The 17,955-nt window shown below is 53.7% G+C and overlaps 26 non-coding genes across 26 annotated transcripts; 13 read left to right on the forward strand and 13 right to left on the reverse strand.

Annotated features, from left to right (window-relative positions):
- Positions 1–401: 401 nt before the first annotated feature.
- Positions 402–473, reverse strand: TRNAE-UUC (transfer RNA glutamic acid (anticodon UUC)). The gene has a single exon. It is a non-coding gene; the product is annotated as a tRNA-Glu (tRNA).
- A 725-nt stretch (positions 474–1,198) lies between these two features.
- On the forward strand, positions 1,199–1,271 carry TRNAR-ACG (transfer RNA arginine (anticodon ACG)). The gene has a single exon. It is a non-coding gene; the product is annotated as a tRNA-Arg (tRNA).
- A 505-nt stretch (positions 1,272–1,776) lies between these two features.
- Positions 1,777–1,848, reverse strand: TRNAE-UUC (transfer RNA glutamic acid (anticodon UUC)). Its single transcript has one exon. It is a non-coding gene; the product is annotated as a tRNA-Glu (tRNA).
- A 734-nt stretch (positions 1,849–2,582) lies between these two features.
- TRNAR-ACG (transfer RNA arginine (anticodon ACG)) lies at positions 2,583–2,655 on the forward strand. The gene has a single exon. It is a non-coding gene; the product is annotated as a tRNA-Arg (tRNA).
- A 505-nt stretch (positions 2,656–3,160) lies between these two features.
- Positions 3,161–3,232, reverse strand: TRNAE-UUC (transfer RNA glutamic acid (anticodon UUC)). The gene has a single exon. It is a non-coding gene; the product is annotated as a tRNA-Glu (tRNA).
- A 734-nt stretch (positions 3,233–3,966) lies between these two features.
- Positions 3,967–4,039, forward strand: TRNAR-ACG (transfer RNA arginine (anticodon ACG)). The gene has a single exon. It is a non-coding gene; the product is annotated as a tRNA-Arg (tRNA).
- Positions 4,040–4,544: 505 nt separating this feature from the next.
- TRNAE-UUC (transfer RNA glutamic acid (anticodon UUC)) lies at positions 4,545–4,616 on the reverse strand. The gene has a single exon. It is a non-coding gene; the product is annotated as a tRNA-Glu (tRNA).
- Positions 4,617–5,350: 734 nt separating this feature from the next.
- TRNAR-ACG (transfer RNA arginine (anticodon ACG)) lies at positions 5,351–5,423 on the forward strand. Its single transcript has one exon. It is a non-coding gene; the product is annotated as a tRNA-Arg (tRNA).
- A 505-nt stretch (positions 5,424–5,928) lies between these two features.
- On the reverse strand, positions 5,929–6,000 carry TRNAE-UUC (transfer RNA glutamic acid (anticodon UUC)). The gene has a single exon. It is a non-coding gene; the product is annotated as a tRNA-Glu (tRNA).
- Positions 6,001–6,734: 734 nt separating this feature from the next.
- Positions 6,735–6,807, forward strand: TRNAR-ACG (transfer RNA arginine (anticodon ACG)). The gene has a single exon. It is a non-coding gene; the product is annotated as a tRNA-Arg (tRNA).
- Positions 6,808–7,312: 505 nt separating this feature from the next.
- Positions 7,313–7,384, reverse strand: TRNAE-UUC (transfer RNA glutamic acid (anticodon UUC)). The gene has a single exon. It is a non-coding gene; the product is annotated as a tRNA-Glu (tRNA).
- A 734-nt stretch (positions 7,385–8,118) lies between these two features.
- TRNAR-ACG (transfer RNA arginine (anticodon ACG)) lies at positions 8,119–8,191 on the forward strand. Its single transcript has one exon. It is a non-coding gene; the product is annotated as a tRNA-Arg (tRNA).
- Positions 8,192–8,696: 505 nt separating this feature from the next.
- On the reverse strand, positions 8,697–8,768 carry TRNAE-UUC (transfer RNA glutamic acid (anticodon UUC)). The gene has a single exon. It is a non-coding gene; the product is annotated as a tRNA-Glu (tRNA).
- Positions 8,769–9,502: 734 nt separating this feature from the next.
- On the forward strand, positions 9,503–9,575 carry TRNAR-ACG (transfer RNA arginine (anticodon ACG)). Its single transcript has one exon. It is a non-coding gene; the product is annotated as a tRNA-Arg (tRNA).
- Positions 9,576–10,080: 505 nt separating this feature from the next.
- Positions 10,081–10,152, reverse strand: TRNAE-UUC (transfer RNA glutamic acid (anticodon UUC)). The gene has a single exon. It is a non-coding gene; the product is annotated as a tRNA-Glu (tRNA).
- Positions 10,153–10,886: 734 nt separating this feature from the next.
- On the forward strand, positions 10,887–10,959 carry TRNAR-ACG (transfer RNA arginine (anticodon ACG)). Its single transcript has one exon. It is a non-coding gene; the product is annotated as a tRNA-Arg (tRNA).
- A 505-nt stretch (positions 10,960–11,464) lies between these two features.
- TRNAE-UUC (transfer RNA glutamic acid (anticodon UUC)) lies at positions 11,465–11,536 on the reverse strand. Its single transcript has one exon. It is a non-coding gene; the product is annotated as a tRNA-Glu (tRNA).
- A 734-nt stretch (positions 11,537–12,270) lies between these two features.
- TRNAR-ACG (transfer RNA arginine (anticodon ACG)) lies at positions 12,271–12,343 on the forward strand. The gene has a single exon. It is a non-coding gene; the product is annotated as a tRNA-Arg (tRNA).
- Positions 12,344–12,848: 505 nt separating this feature from the next.
- TRNAE-UUC (transfer RNA glutamic acid (anticodon UUC)) lies at positions 12,849–12,920 on the reverse strand. Its single transcript has one exon. It is a non-coding gene; the product is annotated as a tRNA-Glu (tRNA).
- Positions 12,921–13,654: 734 nt separating this feature from the next.
- TRNAR-ACG (transfer RNA arginine (anticodon ACG)) lies at positions 13,655–13,727 on the forward strand. The gene has a single exon. It is a non-coding gene; the product is annotated as a tRNA-Arg (tRNA).
- A 505-nt stretch (positions 13,728–14,232) lies between these two features.
- TRNAE-UUC (transfer RNA glutamic acid (anticodon UUC)) lies at positions 14,233–14,304 on the reverse strand. Its single transcript has one exon. It is a non-coding gene; the product is annotated as a tRNA-Glu (tRNA).
- Positions 14,305–15,038: 734 nt separating this feature from the next.
- Positions 15,039–15,111, forward strand: TRNAR-ACG (transfer RNA arginine (anticodon ACG)). Its single transcript has one exon. It is a non-coding gene; the product is annotated as a tRNA-Arg (tRNA).
- Positions 15,112–15,616: 505 nt separating this feature from the next.
- TRNAE-UUC (transfer RNA glutamic acid (anticodon UUC)) lies at positions 15,617–15,688 on the reverse strand. The gene has a single exon. It is a non-coding gene; the product is annotated as a tRNA-Glu (tRNA).
- Positions 15,689–16,413: 725 nt separating this feature from the next.
- Positions 16,414–16,486, forward strand: TRNAR-ACG (transfer RNA arginine (anticodon ACG)). Its single transcript has one exon. It is a non-coding gene; the product is annotated as a tRNA-Arg (tRNA).
- A 505-nt stretch (positions 16,487–16,991) lies between these two features.
- Positions 16,992–17,063, reverse strand: TRNAE-UUC (transfer RNA glutamic acid (anticodon UUC)). The gene has a single exon. It is a non-coding gene; the product is annotated as a tRNA-Glu (tRNA).
- Positions 17,064–17,797: 734 nt separating this feature from the next.
- TRNAR-ACG (transfer RNA arginine (anticodon ACG)) lies at positions 17,798–17,870 on the forward strand. Its single transcript has one exon. It is a non-coding gene; the product is annotated as a tRNA-Arg (tRNA).
- Positions 17,871–17,955: the final 85 nt, after the last annotated feature.

A 17,955-nucleotide genomic window follows, 5' to 3' on the forward strand; every position in this document is an offset into this window, starting at 1 on the left:
CGGAAATGACGGTCTGTCAGGGCGCCCTTCTTTCCTCTGGCCTTTAACGTCTTGCAGCAACGGTTTCAATGCAAGGCGGCCTGTTTTCCAAATGTGGTCCCACCGTTGCTCTCTTGACGGGGGGTGCGGGGGACACGTCACGCCTCAAAGGTGGGTGCAGACGAGATCTCGGGTATGAAAGCCGCAGACATTGGTATGCACCTCATACCCAAGCCGCTTGTAGTCGGCCCTTCTTCTTGCAAGTCCAGCCCTCATACTGAGGAATCGGGAGCCTGAAACACGGACAGACTGCATGGGGCCGCCGGGGCCCCAAGGGAAACAATGTGGGGAAATTCAGGCTTTTCTCAAAATGTAAATGCAACAGAAACGGAATCGGGAGTTCTATGTAGAAAAGGCTAGTCTTCCCATACCGGGAGTCGAACCCGGGCCGCCTGGGTGAAAACCAGGAATCCTAACCGCTAGACCATATGGGAGGCTGTCAGCAAGAAGCAGGTTATGGAGATCCTGAGAGCAGTGCCCCATGGGTCCACCACTGGCAGGATGCTTGAGAAGCTTGACCGGTGGTGTCCCACGCAAATGACCGAGATGCACTTTCAGTGGCAGAAATCAAGCTTTACGCTGCTCTGGTATTGAGCTGTCATTGCTTACAGTGGCTAAGCAAAGCACAATACCAAGACCAATCTAAAAATGACTAGCTTGAGAGAACACGCAAGAACCAAGGGCAGCGGTTCGAGCCCTATCAGGGATGGACGGTCCCCTTTTGCTAAAATGGGCAAGAGAGTCTGCAGTTCCTCTCGGAGGCGCGTGAGTGCTGGGGCACGCCTCATTAACCCTTTGCTGCCCGTCTTGCCACCTGAAACCTGCCCCTTGCCCCCAAAGTGCAGCATTGGCTGGGGGCAAATATCTGCAGCCTATTGGCAGGCTGGAGAAGAGTCCCTGTGGCGCTCCTGAAGTGTGTGGGGAAGTAAGCCCCTGACCGATTGACCCAACCCCAATAAATGAAGGCAAATCCTGCTTTGCAATTGCTGCCAACTTTTCAGGGCCTTCCTTTCTAGATAGGACTGGAAGATGAAGCGGCTTGAGAGTCAGCTCCGAAATGAAGAGTAGCATTATTTTCTAAAGAGCTGTGTAATGTGGGGAGGGGGCAAGCACAGCACCTCCCTTTTGTGGAAGGATAGGGGTATGCACAGACCCACGAGGGCCAGTGGCGCAATGGATAACGCGTCTGACTACGGATCAGAAGATTGTAGGTTCGACTCCTACCTGGCTCGGGGAAGCGCGTTTTGTTTTTAATTTAACCCCAATTGTGATTGCGTAGTCTCTGTCTTCTCCCTAGCCTTGGCCGAGGTACTGAACGCTTAACACTCGAGGTCAGCGGAAATGACGGTCTGTCAGGGCGCCCTTCTTTCCTCTGGCCTTTAACGTCTTGCAGCAACGGTTTCAATGCAAGGCGGCCTGTTTTCCAAATGTGGTCCCACCGTTGCTCTCTTGACGGGGGGTGCGGGGGACACGTCACGCCTCAAAGGTGGGTGCAGACGAGATCTCGGGTATGAAAGCCGCAGACATTGGTATGCACCTCATACCCAAGCCGCTTGTAGTCGGCCCTTCTTCTTGCAAGTCCAGCCCTCATACTGAGGAATCGGGAGCCTGAAACACGGACAGACTGCATGGGGCCGCCGGGGCCCCAAGGGAAACAATGTGGGGAAATTCAGGCTTTTCTCAAAATGTAAATGCAACAGAAACGGAATCGGGAGTTCTATGTAGAAAAGGCTAGTCTTCCCATACCGGGAGTCGAACCCGGGCCGCCTGGGTGAAAACCAGGAATCCTAACCGCTAGACCATATGGGAGGCTGTCAGCAAGAAGCAGGTTATGGAGATCCTGAGAGCAGTGCCCCATGGGTCCACCACTGGCAGGATGCTTGAGAAGCTTGACCGGTGGTGTCCCACGCAAATGACCGAGATGCACTTTCAGTGGCAGAAATCAAGCTTTACGCTGCTCTGGTATTGAGCTGTCATTGCTTACAGTGGCTAAGCAAAGCACAATACCAAGACCAATCTAAAAATGACTAGCTTGAGAGAACACGCAAGAACCAAGGGCAGCGGTTCGAGCCCTATCAGGGATGGACGGTCCCCTTTTGCTAAAATGGGCAAGAGAGTCTGCAGTTCCTCTCGGAGGCGCGTGAGTGCTGGGGCACGCCTCATTAACCCTTTGCTGCCCGTCTTGCCACCTGAAACCTGCCCCTTGCCCCCAAAGTGCAGCATTGGCTGGGGGCAAATATCTGCAGCCTATTGGCAGGCTGGAGAAGAGTCCCTGTGGCGCTCCTGAAGTGTGTGGGGAAGTAAGCCCCTGACCGATTGACCCCACCCCCCCAACCCCAATAAATGAAGGCAAATCCTGCTTTGCAATTGCTGCCAACTTTTCAGGGCCTTCCTTTCTAGATAGGACTGGAAGATGAAGCGGCTTGAGAGTCAGCTCCGAAATGAAGAGTAGCATTATTTTCTAAAGAGCTGTGTAATGTGGGGAGGGGGCAAGCACAGCACCTCCCTTTTGTGGAAGGATAGGGGTATGCGCAGACCCACGAGGGCCAGTGGCGCAATGGATAACGCGTCTGACTACGGATCAGAAGATTGTAGGTTCGACTCCTACCTGGCTCGGGGAAGCGCGTTTTGTTTTTAATTTAACCCCAATTGTGATTGCGTAGTCTCTGTCTTCTCCCTAGCCTTGGCCGAGGTACTGAACGCTTAACACTCGAGGTCAGCGGAAATGACGGTCTGTCAGGGCGCCCTTCTTTCCTCTGGCCTTTAACGTCTTGCAGCAACGGTTTCAATGCAAGGCGGCCTGTTTTCCAAATGTGGTCCCACCGTTGCTCTCTTGACGGGGGGTGCGGGGGACACGTCACGCCTCAAAGGTGGGTGCAGACGAGATCTCGGGTATGAAAGCCGCAGACATTGGTATGCACCTCATACCCAAGCCGCTTGTAGTCGGCCCTTCTTCTTGCAAGTCCAGCCCTCATACTGAGGAATCGGGAGCCTGAAACACGGACAGACTGCATGGGGCCGCCGGGGCCCCAAGGGAAACAATGTGGGGAAATTCAGGCTTTTCTCAAAATGTAAATGCAACAGAAACGGAATCGGGAGTTCTATGTAGAAAAGGCTAGTCTTCCCATACCGGGAGTCGAACCCGGGCCGCCTGGGTGAAAACCAGGAATCCTAACCGCTAGACCATATGGGAGGCTGTCAGCAAGAAGCAGGTTATGGAGATCCTGAGAGCAGTGCCCCATGGGTCCACCACTGGCAGGATGCTTGAGAAGCTTGACCGGTGGTGTCCCACGCAAATGACCGAGATGCACTTTCAGTGGCAGAAATCAAGCTTTACGCTGCTCTGGTATTGAGCTGTCATTGCTTACAGTGGCTAAGCAAAGCACAATACCAAGACCAATCTAAAAATGACTAGCTTGAGAGAACACGCAAGAACCAAGGGCAGCGGTTCGAGCCCTATCAGGGATGGACGGTCCCCTTTTGCTAAAATGGGCAAGAGAGTCTGCAGTTCCTCTCGGAGGCGCGTGAGTGCTGGGGCACGCCTCATTAACCCTTTGCTGCCCGTCTTGCCACCTGAAACCTGCCCCTTGCCCCCAAAGTGCAGCATTGGCTGGGGGCAAATATCTGCAGCCTATTGGCAGGCTGGAGAAGAGTCCCTGTGGCGCTCCTGAAGTGTGTGGGGAAGTAAGCCCCTGACCGATTGACCCCACCCCCCCAACCCCAATAAATGAAGGCAAATCCTGCTTTGCAATTGCTGCCAACTTTTCAGGGCCTTCCTTTCTAGATAGGACTGGAAGATGAAGCGGCTTGAGAGTCAGCTCCGAAATGAAGAGTAGCATTATTTTCTAAAGAGCTGTGTAATGTGGGGAGGGGGCAAGCACAGCACCTCCCTTTTGTGGAAGGATAGGGGTATGCGCAGACCCACGAGGGCCAGTGGCGCAATGGATAACGCGTCTGACTACGGATCAGAAGATTGTAGGTTCGACTCCTACCTGGCTCGGGGAAGCGCGTTTTGTTTTTAATTTAACCCCAATTGTGATTGCGTAGTCTCTGTCTTCTCCCTAGCCTTGGCCGAGGTACTGAACGCTTAACACTCGAGGTCAGCGGAAATGACGGTCTGTCAGGGCGCCCTTCTTTCCTCTGGCCTTTAACGTCTTGCAGCAACGGTTTCAATGCAAGGCGGCCTGTTTTCCAAATGTGGTCCCACCGTTGCTCTCTTGACGGGGGGTGCGGGGGACACGTCACGCCTCAAAGGTGGGTGCAGACGAGATCTCGGGTATGAAAGCCGCAGACATTGGTATGCACCTCATACCCAAGCCGCTTGTAGTCGGCCCTTCTTCTTGCAAGTCCAGCCCTCATACTGAGGAATCGGGAGCCTGAAACACGGACAGACTGCATGGGGCCGCCGGGGCCCCAAGGGAAACAATGTGGGGAAATTCAGGCTTTTCTCAAAATGTAAATGCAACAGAAACGGAATCGGGAGTTCTATGTAGAAAAGGCTAGTCTTCCCATACCGGGAGTCGAACCCGGGCCGCCTGGGTGAAAACCAGGAATCCTAACCGCTAGACCATATGGGAGGCTGTCAGCAAGAAGCAGGTTATGGAGATCCTGAGAGCAGTGCCCCATGGGTCCACCACTGGCAGGATGCTTGAGAAGCTTGACCGGTGGTGTCCCACGCAAATGACCGAGATGCACTTTCAGTGGCAGAAATCAAGCTTTACGCTGCTCTGGTATTGAGCTGTCATTGCTTACAGTGGCTAAGCAAAGCACAATACCAAGACCAATCTAAAAATGACTAGCTTGAGAGAACACGCAAGAACCAAGGGCAGCGGTTCGAGCCCTATCAGGGATGGACGGTCCCCTTTTGCTAAAATGGGCAAGAGAGTCTGCAGTTCCTCTCGGAGGCGCGTGAGTGCTGGGGCACGCCTCATTAACCCTTTGCTGCCCGTCTTGCCACCTGAAACCTGCCCCTTGCCCCCAAAGTGCAGCATTGGCTGGGGGCAAATATCTGCAGCCTATTGGCAGGCTGGAGAAGAGTCCCTGTGGCGCTCCTGAAGTGTGTGGGGAAGTAAGCCCCTGACCGATTGACCCCACCCCCCCAACCCCAATAAATGAAGGCAAATCCTGCTTTGCAATTGCTGCCAACTTTTCAGGGCCTTCCTTTCTAGATAGGACTGGAAGATGAAGCGGCTTGAGAGTCAGCTCCGAAATGAAGAGTAGCATTATTTTCTAAAGAGCTGTGTAATGTGGGGAGGGGGCAAGCACAGCACCTCCCTTTTGTGGAAGGATAGGGGTATGCGCAGACCCACGAGGGCCAGTGGCGCAATGGATAACGCGTCTGACTACGGATCAGAAGATTGTAGGTTCGACTCCTACCTGGCTCGGGGAAGCGCGTTTTGTTTTTAATTTAACCCCAATTGTGATTGCGTAGTCTCTGTCTTCTCCCTAGCCTTGGCCGAGGTACTGAACGCTTAACACTCGAGGTCAGCGGAAATGACGGTCTGTCAGGGCGCCCTTCTTTCCTCTGGCCTTTAACGTCTTGCAGCAACGGTTTCAATGCAAGGCGGCCTGTTTTCCAAATGTGGTCCCACCGTTGCTCTCTTGACGGGGGGTGCGGGGGACACGTCACGCCTCAAAGGTGGGTGCAGACGAGATCTCGGGTATGAAAGCCGCAGACATTGGTATGCACCTCATACCCAAGCCGCTTGTAGTCGGCCCTTCTTCTTGCAAGTCCAGCCCTCATACTGAGGAATCGGGAGCCTGAAACACGGACAGACTGCATGGGGCCGCCGGGGCCCCAAGGGAAACAATGTGGGGAAATTCAGGCTTTTCTCAAAATGTAAATGCAACAGAAACGGAATCGGGAGTTCTATGTAGAAAAGGCTAGTCTTCCCATACCGGGAGTCGAACCCGGGCCGCCTGGGTGAAAACCAGGAATCCTAACCGCTAGACCATATGGGAGGCTGTCAGCAAGAAGCAGGTTATGGAGATCCTGAGAGCAGTGCCCCATGGGTCCACCACTGGCAGGATGCTTGAGAAGCTTGACCGGTGGTGTCCCACGCAAATGACCGAGATGCACTTTCAGTGGCAGAAATCAAGCTTTACGCTGCTCTGGTATTGAGCTGTCATTGCTTACAGTGGCTAAGCAAAGCACAATACCAAGACCAATCTAAAAATGACTAGCTTGAGAGAACACGCAAGAACCAAGGGCAGCGGTTCGAGCCCTATCAGGGATGGACGGTCCCCTTTTGCTAAAATGGGCAAGAGAGTCTGCAGTTCCTCTCGGAGGCGCGTGAGTGCTGGGGCACGCCTCATTAACCCTTTGCTGCCCGTCTTGCCACCTGAAACCTGCCCCTTGCCCCCAAAGTGCAGCATTGGCTGGGGGCAAATATCTGCAGCCTATTGGCAGGCTGGAGAAGAGTCCCTGTGGCGCTCCTGAAGTGTGTGGGGAAGTAAGCCCCTGACCGATTGACCCCACCCCCCCAACCCCAATAAATGAAGGCAAATCCTGCTTTGCAATTGCTGCCAACTTTTCAGGGCCTTCCTTTCTAGATAGGACTGGAAGATGAAGCGGCTTGAGAGTCAGCTCCGAAATGAAGAGTAGCATTATTTTCTAAAGAGCTGTGTAATGTGGGGAGGGGGCAAGCACAGCACCTCCCTTTTGTGGAAGGATAGGGGTATGCGCAGACCCACGAGGGCCAGTGGCGCAATGGATAACGCGTCTGACTACGGATCAGAAGATTGTAGGTTCGACTCCTACCTGGCTCGGGGAAGCGCGTTTTGTTTTTAATTTAACCCCAATTGTGATTGCGTAGTCTCTGTCTTCTCCCTAGCCTTGGCCGAGGTACTGAACGCTTAACACTCGAGGTCAGCGGAAATGACGGTCTGTCAGGGCGCCCTTCTTTCCTCTGGCCTTTAACGTCTTGCAGCAACGGTTTCAATGCAAGGCGGCCTGTTTTCCAAATGTGGTCCCACCGTTGCTCTCTTGACGGGGGGTGCGGGGGACACGTCACGCCTCAAAGGTGGGTGCAGACGAGATCTCGGGTATGAAAGCCGCAGACATTGGTATGCACCTCATACCCAAGCCGCTTGTAGTCGGCCCTTCTTCTTGCAAGTCCAGCCCTCATACTGAGGAATCGGGAGCCTGAAACACGGACAGACTGCATGGGGCCGCCGGGGCCCCAAGGGAAACAATGTGGGGAAATTCAGGCTTTTCTCAAAATGTAAATGCAACAGAAACGGAATCGGGAGTTCTATGTAGAAAAGGCTAGTCTTCCCATACCGGGAGTCGAACCCGGGCCGCCTGGGTGAAAACCAGGAATCCTAACCGCTAGACCATATGGGAGGCTGTCAGCAAGAAGCAGGTTATGGAGATCCTGAGAGCAGTGCCCCATGGGTCCACCACTGGCAGGATGCTTGAGAAGCTTGACCGGTGGTGTCCCACGCAAATGACCGAGATGCACTTTCAGTGGCAGAAATCAAGCTTTACGCTGCTCTGGTATTGAGCTGTCATTGCTTACAGTGGCTAAGCAAAGCACAATACCAAGACCAATCTAAAAATGACTAGCTTGAGAGAACACGCAAGAACCAAGGGCAGCGGTTCGAGCCCTATCAGGGGTGGACGGTCCCCTTTTGCTAAAATGGGCAAGAGAGTCTGCAGTTCCTCTCGGAGGCGCGTGAGTGCTGGGGCATGCCTCATTAACCCTTTGCTGCCCGTCTTGCCACCTGAAACCTGCCCCTTGCCCCCAAAGTGCAGCATTGGCTGGGGGCAAATATCTGCAGCCTATTGGCAGGCTGGAGAAGAGTCCCTGTGGCGCTCCTGAAGTGTGTGGGGAAGGAAGCCCCTGACCGATTGACCCCACCCCCCCAACCCCAATAAATGAAGGCAAATCCTGCTTTGCAATTGCTGCCAACTTTTCAGGGCCTTCCTTTCTAGATAGGACTGGAAGATGAAGCGGCTTGAGAGTCAGCTCCGAAATGAAGAGTAGCATTATTTTCTAAAGAGCTGTGTAATGTGGGGAGGGGGCAAGCACAGTACCTCCCTTTTGTGGAAGGATAGGGGTATGCGCAGACCCACGAGGGCCAGTGGCGCAATGGATAACGCGTCTGACTACGGATCAGAAGATTGTAGGTTCGACTCCTACCTGGCTCGGGGAAGCGCGTTTTGTTTTTAATTTAACCCCAATTGTGATTGCGTAGTCTCTGTCTTCTCCCTAGCCTTGGCCGAGGTACTGAACGCTTAACACTCGAGGTCAGCGGAAATGACGGTCTGTCAGGGCGCCCTTCTTTCCTCTGGCCTTTAACGTCTTGCAGCAACGGTTTCAATGCAAGGCGGCCTGTTTTCCAAATGTGGTCCCACCGTTGCTCTCTTGACGGGGGGTGCGGGGGACACGTCACGCCTCAAAGGTGGGTGCAGACGAGATCTCGGGTATGAAAGCCGCAGACATTGGTATGCACCTCATACCCAAGCCGCTTGTAGTCGGCCCTTCTTCTTGCAAGTCCAGCCCTCATACTGAGGAATCGGGAGCCTGAAACACGGACAGACTGCATGGGGCCGCCGGGGCCCCAAGGGAAACAATGTGGGGAAATTCAGGCTTTTCTCAAAATGTAAATGCAACAGAAACCGAATCGGGAGTTCTATGTAGAAAAGGCTAGTCTTCCCATACCGGGAGTCGAACCCGGGCCGCCTGGGTGAAAACCAGGAATCCTAACCGCTAGACCATATGGGAGGCTGTCAGCAAGAAGCAGGTTATGGAGATCCTGAGAGCAGTGCCCCATGGGTCCACCACTGGCAGGATGCTTGAGAAGCTTGACCGGTGGTGTCCCACGCAAATGACCGAGATGCACTTTCAGTGGCAGAAATCAAGCTTTACGCTGCTCTGGTATTGAGCTGTCATTGCTTACAGTGGCTAAGCAAAGCACAATACCAAGACCAATCTAAAAATGACTAGCTTGAGAGAACACGCAAGAACCAAGGGCAGCGGTTCGAGCCCTATCAGGGATGGACGGTCCCCTTTTGCTAAAATGGGCAAGAGAGTCTGCAGTTCCTCTCGGAGGCGCGTGAGTGCTGGGGCACGCCTCATTAACCCTTTGCTGCCCGTCTTGCCACCTGAAACCTGCCCCTTGCCCCCAAAGTGCAGCATTGGCTGGGGGCAAATATCTGCAGCCTATTGGCAGGCTTGAGAAGAGTCCCTGTGGCGCTCCTGAAGTGTGTGGGGAAGTAAGCCCCTGACCGATTGACCCCACCCCCCCAACCCCAATAAATGAAGGCAAATCCTGCTTTGCAATTGCTGCCAACTTTTCAGGGCCTTCCTTTCTAGATAGGACTGGAAGATGAAGCGGCTTGAGAGTCAGCTCCGAAATGAAGAGTAGCATTATTTTCTAAAGAGCTGTGTAATGTGGGGAGGGGGCAAGCACAGTACCTCCCTTTTGTGGAAGGATAGGGGTATGCGCAGACCCACGAGGGCCAGTGGCGCAATGGATAACGCGTCTGACTACGGATCAGAAGATTGTAGGTTCGACTCCTACCTGGCTCGGGGAAGCGCGTTTTGTTTTTAATTTAACCCCAATTGTGATTGCGTAGTCTCTGTCTTCTCCCTAGCCTTGGCCGAGGTACTGAACGCTTAACACTCGAGGTCAGCGGAAATGACGGTCTGTCAGGGCGCCCTTCTTTCCTCTGGCCTTTAACGTCTTGCAGCAACGGTTTCAATGCAAGGCGGCCTGTTTTCCAAATGTGGTCCCACCGTTGCTCTCTTGACGGGGGGTGCGGGGGACACGTCACGCCTCAAAGGTGGGTGCAGACGAGATCTCGGGTATGAAAGCCGCAGACATTGGTATGCACCTCATACCCAAGCCGCTTGTAGTCGGCCCTTCTTCTTGCAAGTCCAGCCCTCATACTGAGGAATCGGGAGCCTGAAACACGGACAGACTGCATGGGGCCGCCGGGGCCCCAAGGGAAACAATGTGGGGAAATTCAGGCTTTTCTCAAAATGTAAATGCAACAGAAACGGAATCGGGAGTTCTATGTAGAAAAGGCTAGTCTTCCCATACCGGGAGTCGAACCCGGGCCGCCTGGGTGAAAACCAGGAATCCTAACCGCTAGACCATATGGGAGGCTGTCAGCAAGAAGCAGGTTATGGAGATCCTGAGAGCAGTGCCCCATGGGTCCACCACTGGCAGGATGCTTGAGAAGCTTGACCGGTGGTGTCCCACGCAAATGACCGAGATGCACTTTCAGTGGCAGAAATCAAGCTTTACGCTGCTCTGGTATTGAGCTGTCATTGCTTACAGTGGCTAAGCAAAGCACAATACCAAGACCAATCTAAAAATGACTAGCTTGAGAGAACACGCAAGAACCAAGGGCAGCGGTTCGAGCCCTATCAGGGATGGACGGTCCCCTTTTGCTAAAATGGGCAAGAGAGTCTGCAGTTCCTCTCGGAGGCGCGTGAGTGCTGGGGCACGCCTCATTAACCCTTTGCTGCCCGTCTTGCCACCTGAAACCTGCCCCTTGCCCCCAAAGTGCAGCATTGGCTGGGGGCAAATATCTGCAGCCTATTGGCAGGCTGGAGAAGAGTCCCTGTGGCGCTCCTGAAGTGTGTGGGGAAGTAAGCCCCTGACCGATTGACCCCACCCCCCCAACCCCAATAAATGAAGGCAAATCCTGCTTTGCAATTGCTGCCAACTTTTCAGGGCCTTCCTTTCTAGATAGGACTGGAAGATGAAGCGGCTTGAGAGTCAGCTCCGAAATGAAGAGTAGCATTATTTTCTAAAGAGCTGTGTAATGTGGGGAGGGGGCAAGCACAGCACCTCCCTTTTGTGGAAGGATAGGGGTATGCGCAGACCCACGAGGGCCAGTGGCGCAATGGATAACGCGTCTGACTACGGATCAGAAGATTGTAGGTTCGACTCCTACCTGGCTCGGGGAAGCGCGTTTTGTTTTTAATTTAACCCCAATTGTGATTGCGTAGTCTCTGTCTTCTCCCTAGCCTTGGCCGAGGTACTGAACGCTTAACACTCGAGGTCAGCGGAAATGACGGTCTGTCAGGGCGCCCTTCTTTCCTCTGGCCTTTAACGTCTTGCAGCAACGGTTTCAATGCAAGGCGGCCTGTTTTCCAAATGTGGTCCCACCGTTGCTCTCTTGACGGGGGGTGCGGGGGACACGTCACGCCTCAAAGGTGGGTGCAGACGAGATCTCGGGTATGAAAGCCGCAGACATTGGTATGCACCTCATACCCAAGCCGCTTGTAGTCGGCCCTTCTTCTTGCAAGTCCAGCCCTCATACTGAGGAATCGGGAGCCTGAAACACGGACAGACTGCATGGGGCCGCCGGGGCCCCAAGGGAAACAATGTGGGGAAATTCAGGCTTTTCTCAAAATGTAAATGCAACAGAAACGGAATCGGGAGTTCTATGTAGAAAAGGCTAGTATTCCCATACCGGGAGTCGAACCCGGGCCGCCTGGGTGAAAACCAGGAATCCTAACCGCTAGACCATATGGGAGGCTGTCAGCAAGAAGCAGGTTATGGAGATCCTGAGAGCAGTGCCCCATGGGTCCACCACTGGCAGGATGCTTGAGAAGCTTGACCGGTGGTGTCCCACGCAAATGACCGAGATGCACTTTCAGTGGCAGAAATCAAGCTTTACGCTGCTCTGGTATTGAGCTGTCATTGCTTACAGTGGCTAAGCAAAGCACAATACCAAGACCAATCTAAAAATGACTAGCTTGAGAGAACACGCAAGAACCAAGGGCAGCGGTTCGAGCCCTATCAGGGATGGACGGTCCCCTTTTGCTAAAATGGGCAAGAGAGTCTGCAGTTCCTCTCGGAGGCGCGTGAGTGCTGGGGCACGCCTCATTAACCCTTTGCTGCCCGTCTTGCCACCTGAAACCTGCCCCTTGCCCCCAAAGTGCAGCATTGGCTGGGGGCAAATATCTGCAGCCTATTGGCAGGCTGGAGAAGAGTCCCTGTGGCGCTCCTGAAGTGTGTGGGGAAGTAAGCCCCTGACCGATTGACCCCACCCCCCCAACCCCAATAAATGAAGGCAAATCCTGCTTTGCAATTGCTGCCAACTTTTCAGGGCCTTCCTTTCTAGATAGGACTGGAAGATGAAGCGGCTTGAGAGTCAGCTCCGAAATGAAGAGTAGCATTATTTTCTAAAGAGCTGTGTAATGTGGGGAGGGGGCAAGCACAGCACCTCCCTTTTGTGGAAGGATAGGGGTATGCGCAGACCCACGAGGGCCAGTGGCGCAATGGATAACGCGTCTGACTACGGATCAGAAGATTGTAGGTTCGACTCCTACCTGGCTCGGGGAAGCGCGTTTTGTTTTTAATTTAACCCCAATTGTGATTGCGTAGTCTCTGTCTTCTCCCTAGCCTTGGCCGAGGTACTGAACGCTTAACACTCGAGGTCAGCGGAAATGACGGTCTGTCAGGGCGCCCTTCTTTCCTCTGGCCTTTAACGTCTTGCAGCAACGGTTTCAATGCAAGGCGGCCTGTTTTCCAAATGTGGTCCCACCGTTGCTCTCTTGACGGGGGGTGCGGGGGACACGTCACGCCTCAAAGGTGGGTGCAGACGAGATCTCGGGTATGAAAGCCGCAGACATTGGTATGCACCTCATACCCAAGCCGCTTGTAGTCGGCCCTTCTTCTTGCAAGTCCAGCCCTCATACTGAGGAATCGGGAGCCTGAAACACGGACAGACTGCATGGGGCCGCCGGGGCCCCAAGGGAAACAATGTGGGGAAATTCAGGCTTTTCTCAAAATGTAAATGCAACAGAAACGGAATCGGGAGTTCTATGTAGAAAAGGCTAGTCTTCCCATACCGGGAGTCGAACCCGGGCCGCCTGGGTGAAAACCAGGAATCCTAACCGCTAGACCATATGGGAGGCTGTCAGCAAGAAGCAGGTTATGGAGATCCTGAGAGCAGTGCCCCATGGGTCCACCACTGGCAGGATGCTTGAGAAGCTTGACCGGTGGTGTCCCACGCAAATGACCGAGATGCACTTTCAGTGGCAGAAATCAAGCTTTACGCTGCTCTGGTATTGAGCTGTCATTGCTTACAGTGGCTAAGCAAAGCACAATACCAAGACCAATCTAAAAATGACTAGCTTGAGAGAACACGCAAGAACCAAGGGCAGCGGTTCGAGCCCTATCAGGGATGGACGGTCCCCTTTTGCTAAAATGGGCAAGAGAGTCTGCAGTTCCTCTCGGAGGCGCGTGAGTGCTGGGGCACGCCTCATTAACCCTTTGCTGCCCGTCTTGCCACCTGAAACCTGCCCCTTGCCCCCAAAGTGCAGCATTGGCTGGGGGCAAATATCTGCAGCCTATTGGCAGGCTGGAGAAGAGTCCCTGTGGCGCTCCTGAAGTGTGTGGGGAAGTAAGCCCCTGACCGATTGACCCCACCCCCCCAACCCCAATAAATGAAGGCAAATCCTGCTTTGCAATTGCTGCCAACTTTTCAGGGCCTTCCTTTCTAGATAGGACTGGAAGATGAAGCGGCTTGAGAGTCAGCTCCGAAATGAAGAGTAGCATTATTTTCTAAAGAGCTGTGTAATGTGGGGAGGGGGCAAGCACAGCACCTCCCTTTTGTGGAAGGATAGGGGTATGCGCAGACCCACGAGGGCCAGTGGCGCAATGGATAACGCGTCTGACTACGGATCAGAAGATTGTAGGTTCGACTCCTACCTGGCTCGGGGAAGCGCGTTTTGTTTTTAATTTAACCCCAATTGTGATTGCGTAGTCTCTGTCTTCTCCCTAGCCTTGGCCGAGGTACTGAACGCTTAACACTCGAGGTCAGCGGAAATGACGGTCTGTCAGGGCGCCCTTCTTTCCTCTGGCCTTTAACGTCTTGCAGCAACGGTTTCAATGCAAGGCGGCCTGTTTTCCAAATGTGGTCCCACCGTTGCTCTCTTGACGGGGGGTGCGGGGGACACGTCACGCCTCAAAGGTGGGTGCAGACGAGATCTCGGGTATGAAAGCCGCAGACATTGGTATGCACCTCATACCCAAGCCGCTTGTAGTCGGCCCTTCTTCTTGCAAGTCCAGCCCTCATACTGAGGAATCGGGAGCCTGAAACACGGACAGACTGCATGGGGCCGCCGGGGCCCCAAGGGAAACAATGTGGGGAAATTCAGGCTTTTCTCAAAATGTAAATGCAACAGAAACGGAATCTGGAGTTCTATGTAGAAAAGGCTAGTCTTCCCATACCGGGAGTCGAACCCGGGCCGCCTGGGTGAAAACCAGGAATCCTAACCGCTAGACCATATGGGAGGCTGTCAGCAAGAAGCAGGTTATGGAGATCCTGAGAGCAGTGCCCCATGGGTCCACCACTGGCAGGATGCTTGAGAAGCTTGACCGGTGGTGTCCCACGCAAATGACCGAGATGCACTTTCAGTGGCAGAAATCAAGCTTTACGCTGCTCTGGTATTGAGCTGTCATTGCTTACAGTGGCTAAGCAAAGCACAATACCAAGACCAATCTAAAAATGACTAGCTTGAGAGAACACGCAAGAACCAAGGGCAGCGGTTCGAGCCCTATCAGGGATGGACGGTCCCCTTTTGCTAAAATGGGCAAGAGAGTCTGCAGTTCCTCTCGGAGGCGCGTGAGTGCTGGGGCACGCCTCATTAACCCTTTGCTGCCCGTCTTGCCACCTGAAACCTGCCCCTTGCCCCCAAAGTGCAGCATTGGCTGGGGGCAAATATCTGCAGCCTATTGGCAGGCTGGAGAAGAGTCCCTGTGGCGCTCCTGAAGTGTGTGGGGAAGTAAGCCCCTGACCGATTGACCCCACCCCCCCAACCCCAATAAATGAAGGCAAATCCTGCTTTGCAATTGCTGCCAACTTTTCAGGGCCTTCCTTTCTAGATAGGACTGGAAGATGAAGCGGCTTGAGAGTCAGCTCCGAAATGAAGAGTAGCATTATTTTCTAAAGAGCTGTGTAATGTGGGGAGGGGGCAAGCACAGCACCTCCCTTTTGTGGAAGGATAGGGGTATGCGCAGACCCACGAGGGCCAGTGGCGCAATGGATAACGCGTCTGACTACGGATCAGAAGATTGTAGGTTCGACTCCTACCTGGCTCGGGGAAGCGCGTTTTGTTTTTAATTTAACCCCAATTGTGATTGCGTAGTCTCTGTCTTCTCCCTAGCCTTGGCCGAGGTACTGAACGCTTAACACTCGAGGTCAGCGGAAATGACGGTCTGTCAGGGCGCCCTTCTTTCCTCTGGCCTTTAACGTCTTGCAGCAACGGTTTCAATGCAAGGCGGCCTGTTTTCCAAATGTGGTCCCACCGTTGCTCTCTTGACGGGGGGTGCGGGGGACACGTCACGCCTCAAAGGTGGGTGCAGACGAGATCTCGGGTATGAAAGCCGCAGACATTGGTATGCACCTCATACCCAAGCCGCTTGTAGTCGGCCCTTCTTCTTGCAAGTCCAGCCCTCATACTGAGGAATCGGGAGCCTGAAACACGGACAGACTGCATGGGGCCGCCGGGGCCCCAAGGGAAACAATGTGGGGAAATTCAGGCTTTTCTCAAAATGTAAATGCAACAGAAACGGAATCGGGAGTTCTATGTAGAAAAGGCTAGTCTTCCCATACCGGGAGTCGAACCCGGGCCGCCTGGGTGAAAACCAGGAATCCTAACCGCTAGACCATATGGGAGGCTGTCAGCAAGAAGCAGGTTATGGAGATCCTGAGAGCAGTGCCCCATGGGTCCACCACTGGCAGGATGCTTGAGAAGCTTGACCGGTGGTGTCCCACGCAAATGACCGAGATGCACTTTCAGTGGCAGAAATCAAGCTTTACGCTGCTCTGGTATTGAGCTGTCATTGCTTACAGTGGCTAAGCAAAGCACAATACCAAGACCAATCTAAAAATGACTAGCTTGAGAGAACACGCAAGAACCAAGGGCAGCGGTTCGAGCCCTATCAGGGATGGACGGTCCCCTTTTGCTAAAATGGGCAAGAGAGTCTGCAGTTCCTCTCGGAGGCGCGTGAGTGCTGGGGCACGCCTCATTAACCCTTTGCTGCCCGTCTTGCCACCTGAAACCTGCCCCTTGCCCCCAAAGTGCAGCATTGGCTGGGGGCAAATATCTGCAGCCTATTGGCAGGCTGGAGAAGAGTCCCTGTGGCGCTCCTGAAGTGTGTGGGGAAGTAAGCCCCTGACCGATTGACCCAACCCCAATAAATGAAGGCAAATCCTGCTTTGCAATTGCTGCCAACTTTTCAGGGCCTTCCTTTCTAGATAGGACTGGAAGATGAAGCGGCTTGAGAGTCAGCTCCGAAATGAAGAGTAGCATTATTTTCTAAAGAGCTGTGTAATGTGGGGAGGGGGCAAGCACAGCACCTCCCTTTTGTGGAAGGATAGGGGTATGCGCAGACCCACGAGGGCCAGTGGCGCAATGGATAACGCGTCTGACTACGGATCAGAAGATTGTAGGTTCGACTCCTACCTGGCTCGGGGAAGCGCGTTTTGTTTTTAATTTAACCCCAATTGTGATTGCGTAGTCTCTGTCTTCTCCCTAGCCTTGGCCGAGGTACTGAACGCTTAACACTCGAGGTCAGCGGAAATGACGGTCTGTCAGGGCGCCCTTCTTTCCTCTGGCCTTTAACGTCTTGCAGCAACGGTTTCAATGCAAGGCGGCCTGTTTTCCAAATGTGGTCCCACCGTTGCTCTCTTGACGGGGGGTGCGGGGGACACGTCACGCCTCAAAGGTGGGTGCAGACGAGATCTCGGGTATGAAAGCCGCAGACATTGGTATGCACCTCATACCCAAGCCGCTTGTAGTCGGCCCTTCTTCTTGCAAGTCCAGCCCTCATACTGAGGAATCGGGAGCCTGAAACACGGACAGACTGCATGGGGCCGCCGGGGCCCCAAGGGAAACAATGTGGGGAAATTCAGGCTTTTCTCAAAATGTAAATGCAACAGAAACGGAATCGGGAGTTCTATGTAGAAAAGGCTAGTCTTCCCATACCGGGAGTCGAACCCGGGCCGCCTGGGTGAAAACCAGGAATCCTAACCGCTAGACCATATGGGAGGCTGTCAGCAAGAAGCAGGTTATGGAGATCCTGAGAGCAGTGCCCCATGGGTCCACCACTGGCAGGATGCTTGAGAAGCTTGACCGGTGGTGTCCCACGCAAATGACCGAGATGCACTTTCAGTGGCAGAAATCAAGCTTTACGCTGCTCTGGTATTGAGCTGTCATTGCTTACAGTGGCTAAGCAAAGCACAATACCAAGACCAATCTAAAAATGACTAGCTTGAGAGAACACGCAAGAACCAAGGGCAGCGGTTCGAGCCCTATCAGGGATGGACGGTCCCCTTTTGCTAAAATGGGCAAGAGAGTCTGCAGTTCCTCTCGGAGGCGCGTGAGTGCTGGGGCACGCCTCATTAACCCTTTGCTGCCCGTCTTGCCACCTGAAACCTGCCCCTTGCCCCCAAAGTGCAGCATTGGCTGGGGGCAAATATCTGCAGCCTATTGGCAGGCTGGAGAAGAGTCCCTGTGGCGCTCCTGAAGTGTGTGGGGAAGTAAGCCCCTGACCGATTGACCCCACCCCCCCAACCCCAATAAATGAAGGCAAATCCTGCTTTGCAATTGCTGCCAACTTTTCAGGGCCTTCCTTTCTAGATAGGACTGGAAGATGAAGCGGCTTGAGAGTCAGCTCCGAAATGAAGAGTAGCATTATTTTCTAAAGAGCTGTGTAATGTGGGGAGGGGGCAAGCACAGCACCTCCCTTTTGTGGAAGGATAGGGGTATGCGCAGACCCACGAGGGCCAGTGGCGCAATGGATAACGCGTCTGACTACGGATCAGAAGATTGTAGGTTCGACTCCTACCTGGCTCGGGGAAGCGCGTTTTGTTTTTAATTTAACCCCAATTGTGATTGCGTAGTCTCTGTCTTCTCCCTAGCCTTGGCCGAGGTACTGAAC

Source organism: Ambystoma mexicanum, chromosome 4p, assembly GCF_040938575.1.
Source record: "Ambystoma mexicanum isolate Mex_15411 chromosome 4p, UKY_AmexF1_1, whole genome shotgun sequence".
NCBI lineage: Eukaryota > Metazoa > Chordata > Amphibia > Caudata > Ambystomatidae > Ambystoma > Ambystoma mexicanum.